This window comes from Carcharhinus amblyrhynchos, chromosome 17 (genome assembly GCF_965287045.1).
Source record: "Carcharhinus amblyrhynchos chromosome 17, sCarAmb.v2.hapA, whole genome shotgun sequence".
In the NCBI taxonomy this organism is placed as follows: domain Eukaryota; kingdom Metazoa; phylum Chordata; class Chondrichthyes; order Carcharhiniformes; family Carcharhinidae; genus Carcharhinus; species Carcharhinus amblyrhynchos.
In genome coordinates this window covers 39518967-39527805 of record NC_137340.1, presented here as the reverse complement: position 1 = coordinate 39527805, position 8839 = coordinate 39518967, and positions in this window count along the sequence as shown.

The following is an 8839-nucleotide window of genomic DNA, read 5'->3' as shown; positions in this document are numbered from 1 at the left end:
AGAAAAATCAACAAAATTGACCTGAACCATTCCAAATCATTTCCTCAGGGCCTGTGGTAGAACATAAGACGTAGGAGCAGGAGCAAGCCCTACAGTCCCTTGAGCCTGCGCTGCCATTTAATAAGGCCCGACTGATTCAGAGCCCTAATTCCACCTCTCCGCACGATTCCCATATCCCTTGATTCCCTATAGGATGGATAAAGGACCAAAATCCAGTCACAGCCTACCACTCGGCATGAAACAGAGAATTTAATTAAAGGAGAGAATAATTTAAGAAGTGGAGGCTGAAGGGCTGTAAGGTCTGAGTCTAGTTCCTGCAAGTGATTTTTCGCGGTTGCATAAGAGCTGTTTACTGTACATATCCCATTTCTTGTACATACACAGGCAAAATGACTAATGCTTGAAGATGCCTCTGAGGCTAATAGAGCTTGCTGTGTTCCCAGCATGCTCTCTGCTGCTAGAAACTGGCAATTAACATAAAAATGCTCTTGTAAGGGAATGAAATCATGAATTGCAGCATGTGTTGACACACTCCTGCTGGTACCAACAAGCTTCCAAAGCGCCACTGCTGGGAAAAAGGAAATATTTGTTATTTAAATCCGAAGGCGCTCTTCACAGTGTTGGTTGTAATTTTTTTTTAATATCTGCTTGCTTACTTAGTAGCTGTCTTGCATTTCAATTCCGTATACCCAGTTCAGCCAATAGGATCATTTACAACTGTTTGGTTTATCAGGGTTCAAGGAAGGATGATAATTGTAACCCTCGACTAAATACCCAAGTCATCTTTTTAAATAATCCCTTTCTTTTCCCAAAATATAGAATTAAGCCTGCTTAAAGGACTTTCAAAGGTTAAGATATTCAGAGGGGGATAAAACAGAACCTCTTAATGAAATTCAAATTAGCAGTTTTATGCTCTTTGCTATTAACCTAAGTCATATCAGATTAATACACATTTTCACTACCCATTTTTCAATTAAGCACATTAGTCTGCTGTCAGATACTTCATCCAAAAAAGGTAAGCTTACATACAATGTGATAGTCATATTTAGTAAGGACCATCCTCATTAATTTTATGTAAATGAGAAATATTTACTTCTTTTTAATTAAGCCTTTATGAAAGGCAGGTTCTTCCAGATACAACATCCTTAAAGAATGAATGTAGCTAACACTTCTACAGGACAAGATGAGGTACAAACTGTTGTGTTTGCATTTGACCTTTCTCTCGGTAACATTGTTCCCAGGACATTTGGTTTTATTTTCAAAATTGCTTGAGGGAATTCTTCACAATCAGTGCTGCTGTGAGGACCTTCACCCGGCTCTCTCTGGCAGCAACGCCTCCCTGACTTCCTCCCAAACTATTGACCTTGCAGGAGGGCCGTCCCTTCCCAGCCTCAACACCTGCAGCCAAAGCCATACGGCAAACCCAAGTCATTCATCAGCTTCAGAAATGAATCATGCTGTGAAATACACTTGTACTGTAGGGGCAGCTTGCTGCTCGACAGAGCCATGTTTACAAGCGCACAATTATCACAAATCTCATCATGCCTTCAGTGTACACAAACCCGACAAACAGATGTGCTGTGGAACATTTACCACACATCTGCTCACAATCTCAGTCCATATCCCTGATATCTTCTATGATTTGACATTTCTCTGGAGTTAGAAACGTCCTTTTCTTATTTTACTCATTCACGATAAGAGTGATTGGTCTGATGGATATTAGCTCACTTTTACTTATTTAACAAAAAACATTTGTTGCTGTGCACAAAAGCTTCTTGTTAATAATGTGTTCAAATGATGTTAAAAGCTCCTCTCAATTGCTTTACGTTGATAACCTCATCAGAGCCCAAAAGTAGTTGAGCTGCCGGGAGAGCAACCATAGGTAAAATGATAAATGTGACAGATTCATAAAAAATTAAAGCCACCTCAGCAAACAGACTTGATCTTACTGCTTGTTTCATGGCTGCATTCTTTGCTGATAGTGATGAGGTGCTAAGTTGTATTAAGTTAATTATAAAGCAATGCACAGCTTGTAGATCCAACTTTTGCTACAGGGTGCATCCTGCACTCTGCTCTGCAACAGAGTAGCTCTTATACGTGCGTAAGACAGCTACATGTTAATATTAGGACAGAACAAAAGTATAATCTCTAATATTGAAAACACAAACACGTATTTATATCTGACTGGTAAAGGATGTCAAGCACTGTGAGACTCTAATAGAAATAAAGTGCTGGAAAATCTCTGCAGGCCTGGCAGCATCTGTGGAAAGAGAAACCAAATGAATTCATAGAATCATAGAATCCCTGCAATGCAGGAGGAAGCCTTTCAGCCTATCAATTCTGTACTGACAATATTCCCACCCAGGCTATATCCCCATAACCCCCCATATTTACCGTGCAAATCCCCCTGACACTAAGTGGAATTTACCTTGGTCAATGCATCTAAGCAGCATGTGTTTTGGACTGTGAGAGGTAACGGTGCACCCAGAGGAAACCCACGCAGACGCGTGAAGAATGTGCAGACTCTGCACAGTCATCCAAGCTGGGAATCGAGGCTTGGTCCCTGGCTCTGTGAGGCTGCAGTGCTAACCACCATACCGCCCATAATTGCCGTCATTCTATATGACTTTTCTTCAGAATCCTGTGGGACTGTAGTTTGGAGATATTATTTCACACTTTGCCTTTGGTGTGGTCTGCACTTAGACCTTCTGATTTTCTTGAATTTTAGGCATTTATGATACAGAATGATGTCCTTCAACCTGCTGTGTCAGTGCTGGCCATGAAGCAACTATCCAGTCTAATCCTACTATTCCAACTCTGGGTCTTTACCCCAGTAGGTTGCAGCACTTTCAAGTGCAGATCCAAGCGCTTTTTAAACATGATAGTGCTGCTGCCTCTTCCACCCTTTCAGGCAGTAAGTTCCAGACCATCACCCCTTGCCCCACCCCATCCCACGGCTTCTCCCCCCTCCTGCCCCATCCCCACACCCTCACCCTCTGTTTGAAAAGATCTTTGTTCAATTCCCCACTGGTCCTTCTACTGAATATTTTAATTCTATATCTCCTGGTCATTAACTTCCCTGCAAAGAAAAATAGGTCCTTTCTATCCAATGTATCAGTCCCATCACAATTTTACACACCCCCATTACATCTCTCCTCAGTATCTTTTGTTCTTATGACAGCAACCCCAACCTATCAAACTTTTCCTCATAGTTCAAAGTTTCCAGTCCTGAGAATATACTTGTAAGTCTTCTTTGTACCCATTCCTGTACAATCATTAACATCCTGGGACATAGTGATCAGAACTGTAAGTATTGCTCTCTCTGTGGTCTAACTAGTGTTTTATAGTTTTAGCATAACCTCTCTGCTCTCATATTCACTGCCTCAGCTAGTTAAGGGAAATACCCTGGATGCCATCCCAATCTGCCTGTCCTGTTACCATCAGAGATCAGTGGACATGTGTAATACTATACACTGTTCAGTATCTTCCTATTTATTGTATATTCCCTTGCCATGTTTGTCATAGCCTCTTCAGGCTGAATTCCATTTTCAACATTTCTACCTCCTGGTCAGCCCATTGATGCTTTCCTGCAGCCAGCAGCTTTTATCCTCACTTTTATACACATGGCCAATTTTTGTGTCATCTGCAACTCTCAATCATGCCTCCTACATTTAAGTCTAATTCATTGATGTATACCACAAAAAGAAAGGGACCTAGTACAGAGACCCAATGAACCCCAAAGGAAACGGCCTTCCAGTCACAAAAATATTCTTTAACCATTGCTTTTCCTTCCTGCTGCTGAGTCAATTCTGGATCCAACTTGGCACTTTTTCCTTGGATCCCACAGGCTTTTACTTTTCTGACCTTTCTTGCATTAATCTGCACCTGAAACAGCTTAAAACACAGTTACAGGGTTTGAGATCATGTCGCTTTTGCTTGCGATTTCTAGTTCTGAGACTTGGAGGTTACATGTTTTTTTAAACTGGTGTAATCATGTTGATGCCACTCTTACTCATTTTACCATTGTAACATATTTGACATTTTTAGTGACTCCCCGGGGCCTTGTAGGTTTCACAATAATTTCACTCGTGGAAGAGGACATTTGCTCTTTGTTTACTGGCATGTATCCCACCAAGAATTATTTCAAGGCACTGTGTCTTCAAATTATTGCACAGCACCACTGGCATGCACTAATCCCCTCCCTCCCCAGTCCATTCAAGCGAGTGATCCATAATTTAAAGTAATAACTGCCAGACATCAACACAGAGAAACATAGTAGATAGGACATTTTTCAGGGCAGCAAGGTTTTTTTTCATGCAGTCAGAAAAAAGATGTACCCAGGGCACAGCCAGTTCTCAAAACATGTGGAAACACTTTAGAAGTGATAAATGATTTGAAATCTAGTGTGTCCAGTGGAATGCTTCTCCGGAAACAAAATTAGAGCTAACAGGTGTTAAATAAGGAATTCTGGTGCACTTCAATAGAAATGTCAAAATGCTGTTGCCACATGTACATGAAAGCCCACAGGAATATACCTAATTACCCTCAAATTTGCACATCTCATTCTTCCTTCACCATTGTGAGGTTATACTGGTGACTGGAGCAAAACAAGTGGGAAAAGTTAGAAGAAGATTGGGTCAAAGCAGAAAGTACATTTTTGATATTTTAAAAAATGTATGTGTGTGGTCAAAGGGGACTTCGTGCAGCTCCAGTCTAATGTGAAGTGATCAGTTAAAAGAAACATTTGATGAAAACAGTGGCCTATTTGTCTTTCTAGCAATTTTACAAAAAAAAGTGTCCTTGTTGAAAATAATGCGCAGATGCCTTAGAATAAATACTGAAGAAGAATTGTTTCTCAAGTCACCAATGTGGTACATTAACAGCAGGCAGATTCTGTGTGCATTTGGATAATCACACTTACATTCAATATCACATCTCCCTCCTATTGATTTTGAACATCTACATCATGAAGATATTCACAACGATGGAAAGTATTATTGTGTTTCAGGTTTTATTTATTTTAATATGGGGTAGGTTTAGTTCAGTTGGCTGACAGCTGGTGAGCAGTGCAGATTGATGCCAATAGCACAGGTTCAATTCCTGTATCAGCTGACGTTTTTCATTCTTTGCCCCTTGCCTGAGGTGTGGGGATCCTCAGGTTAATTACCAGCAGTGATCTGGGACAATGTTGACTTTACCTTTTATTTTGAATATATGCGAACAACAATAACTCTGTTCGAGCAAGGAGAAGTGATTCAAGATTGGATTCGGCAAGTCTGAGTGGAGGAATGGTGATGATTAGGTTAAGTCATTTGTTACGAACAGACAACAGATAAAGGACTGGAAAAAAGCAAATGGTCCATGGGACCTGCCCAGTGTAGCCAAGCTGCCACAAGGAACATGATTTATAAAACACATCACCATCAACAGCACAACTGATCTCCTGTCATGAGAGAGGCAACAAACCTTATCATAGAAATCATAGAACGCTACAGTGCAGAAGGAGGCCCTTCGGCCCATCAAGTCTGCACCGAACACAATCCCACCCAGGCCCTACCCCCATATCCCCACATATTATACCCACTAATCCCTCTAACCTACGCATCCCTGGACATGAAGGGGCAATTTCTTAGCATGGCCAATCAACCTAATCCGCACATCTTTGGACTGTTTATTTTTAAAAACAAATGGCCAATTTACAAAAATGACAACTGCATTTACGTAGTGCCTTTAACATAATAAAAAATTCCAAAATGTTTCAAAGTTGTGTAAACAAAATTTGACACTGAACCACATAAGGAAATATTAGGAACAATAAGGTTGATCAAAGGAGTAGATTTTAAGAATCAGCTTCAAGGAGGAGAGAAAGTTTTTATTAGTGTCATCAGCAGGCTTACATTAACACTGCAATGAAGTTACTGTGCCACACTCCAGTGCCTCTTTGGGTACACTGAGGGAGAATTTAGCATGGCCAATGCACCTAACCAGCACGTCTTTCTGACTATGGGAGGAAACCAGAGCACCCGGACGAAACGCACACAGACATGGTGAGAATATGCAGACTCCACACAGACAGTGACCCAAGCCAGGAATGAAATCCAGGCTCCCTGGCACTGTGAGGCAGCAGTGCTAACCAATGTGCTACTGTGCCGCCCCAGAAAGGTGGAGAGATGGAGAAGTTAGGGAGGAAATTCTAGAGCTAAAGACACAATTGCCAAAGATGAAATAATCAAAATCAAAGAATGTGGAAAGAGACCAGAATGAATAGAGTGTGCGGATTGCAAGCAATGTACCCTTTAACATCTGCTTGCTGTGTGCGGCTGCTCTGTTCCCTTAAGATTGACACACAACTGCGAATGCGGGCATCTTAAAGGGAACATTGCTTGTGTGCGACCTGTTTGTTCCCTGCATGGTACATTCCTGATTGCTGCACACCCTCAGAGCTTAGAGGAAACATAGATTGTTGGGTTGGAAGAGGTAAGAGTGGGGTGAGGGAAAAGGTAGGGGGCAGGAGTGAGGGATATTTTAAAATTGAGGAGCCAATGCATGTGAGCACATGGGTAATAGTAGAACAGAACCTGGTGCCGCACTTACGCAAGGATATTTTGGCCTTGGAGGGAGTGCAGAGGAGGTTTACTAGGCTGATACCAGAGTTGAGGGGGTTGAACTATGAGGAGAGGCTGAATAAACTAGGCTTGTGCTCGTTAGAGTTTAGAAGAATGAGGGGAGATCTCATTGAGACGTATAAGATGATGAATGGGATGGATAGGATAGAGGTGGAGAGGCTCTTCCCGCCCAGAAAAGACAGTAGGACTAGAGGGCACAGTCTCAAGGTAAAGGGGGGGCGGTTTAGAACGGAGTTGAGGAGGAACTTCTTCACTCAAAGGGTGGTGAATCTCTGGAATTCTCTGCCCGTTGAAGTGGTGGAGGCTGCCTCGCTAAATATTTTTAAGACGCGGGTTGATGGGTTTTTGATAAGCGAGGGGATTAAGGGTTATGGGGAGAGGGCGGGAATGTGGAACTGAGACACGACAGATCAGCCATGATCTTATTGAATGGCGGGGCAGGCTCGAAGGGCTAGATGGCCTACTCCTGCTCCTATTTCTTATGTTCTTATGTTCTTATGGTGCATGTATGTAATGAGCAGCACAGTGCTGGTCAAGCTAAATATCAGGAGGATTCGAGGTGGGAATGCAGCCAGGAGGGCATTAGGATAGTCAAGTATGGAGGGAATACGTGAGGATTTCAGCAGCAGACGGTCTAAAGCAGGTGATGTGGAAAGAAAAAGTCTGGAAAATTCCTCTCTGACCTCCATTGATGATCAAATCTAGTCTTGGGGCAAGATTTTCCAGCCCCGCTTGCTCCGAGTTTGGAAAATCTGGCCTGAGGTCAACGGACCTTTGCATGATCCATAACCCACCCGCTACAATTCCTGTAGCAGGAGGGGCGATAAAATTCCACCCCAGGAGTGTACATTGTCCACAGTTTTTATTATTTAATGTGCTTTCTACCTGCCTATTTGCCACAATCGCAGAACCAGCTAAAAATTAAACTTGTTTCCTTTTGAAGGTGTGAAGTGAGTCTCCACTCACTGCATAGTTAGCAGCTGGTTCCATCGATCCAGCATCCTCTGGGAAAACGAGAACCTCCTGACATCTAACCTAGTTCCACCCTCCTGCAACTTTAAACGCATGACCCCAGGTCCTCCATGACCTTTCTAATTGAAATAATCTATCTATATGAACACAGTCTAGTCCCTAGACTGTTGAGGCAGGTGGCTTGTTATCATTGAGATCTGGTAAGAACCAAACATTTTTGCTACCTCCTGGAACATTTTATTCAAAATTGGCATGCAACTGCAGCAAACTGTGCTTTTGGTGATTTTTTTGGAAGTCGCGCTTGCCCTAGTGATGTTAACCTTTCCGGCCATATTCTTACTGCACTTCCAAAAATCTCTGAGATACCATTATGATTAATTAACTTACTAGTGACACATAGCAGGAGATTGTGCCAGTCTTTACTTTGAGTGAATTGTTTTTGATTCAACAGTTTGGTACTTTCAATGATATCAAATTGAAGTCATCCGATGGCCGAATCTATGACTAGTGGATACAACGTGTTGTTAACATAGGAATTATTTACATATTTAAGTGATATGTTCTCTTTGCTTTTGATAGGATATTTTAATTGCTCCAGTTGGTGAGTGCACTGCCTGTGTGGAGCAGATCAGGAAAGCCACAAATTGATCCCCAGTTTGTGCTGAGGTTTAGATGATCTCAAGTGGAGAGCTATAATTAGTGACCTTGGTGCTTTAGTCAGCGGTGGGGTGAGGGGAAAGAGGGGGAGGGGAGGGGGGGGGGGATGTGGCGGTCAGGGGGGTGATGGGGGGGGGGAGTGGGGGTGTGATCCAGCCAGTGTTTCTACTCCTCCTCACCATCCGGCAATTTGGTTGTGGCAAAGTGCTGAAGAAGAAGGCAGGTCACTGCAGATTCAAAGGAACAGAGGTTCAAACTGGGATGTAAGGATAAAGGAGATTGAGAGGATGCCACGGAGTGACTTACAATATGCTGGGCAGTTTGGAAAACTTTGATGTAAATAAGTACATGCTCCACTGAGACTAATTACTGACCTGATTTAACAGCAGAAAATAATATTGTGTACAATGGATTGAGTACTTATACTGGCTGGAAGAATGGAAAGGAACTGTTTGTTCAGGGGTCACATTAACTTGAGTATATTCAAGACAGAACTTGATAGATTTTTTATTGAAGGGATGTGGGTATAGTGTAGGATATTGTATTGGGCAGTACAGTGGCACAGTGGTTTGCATTACTGCCTC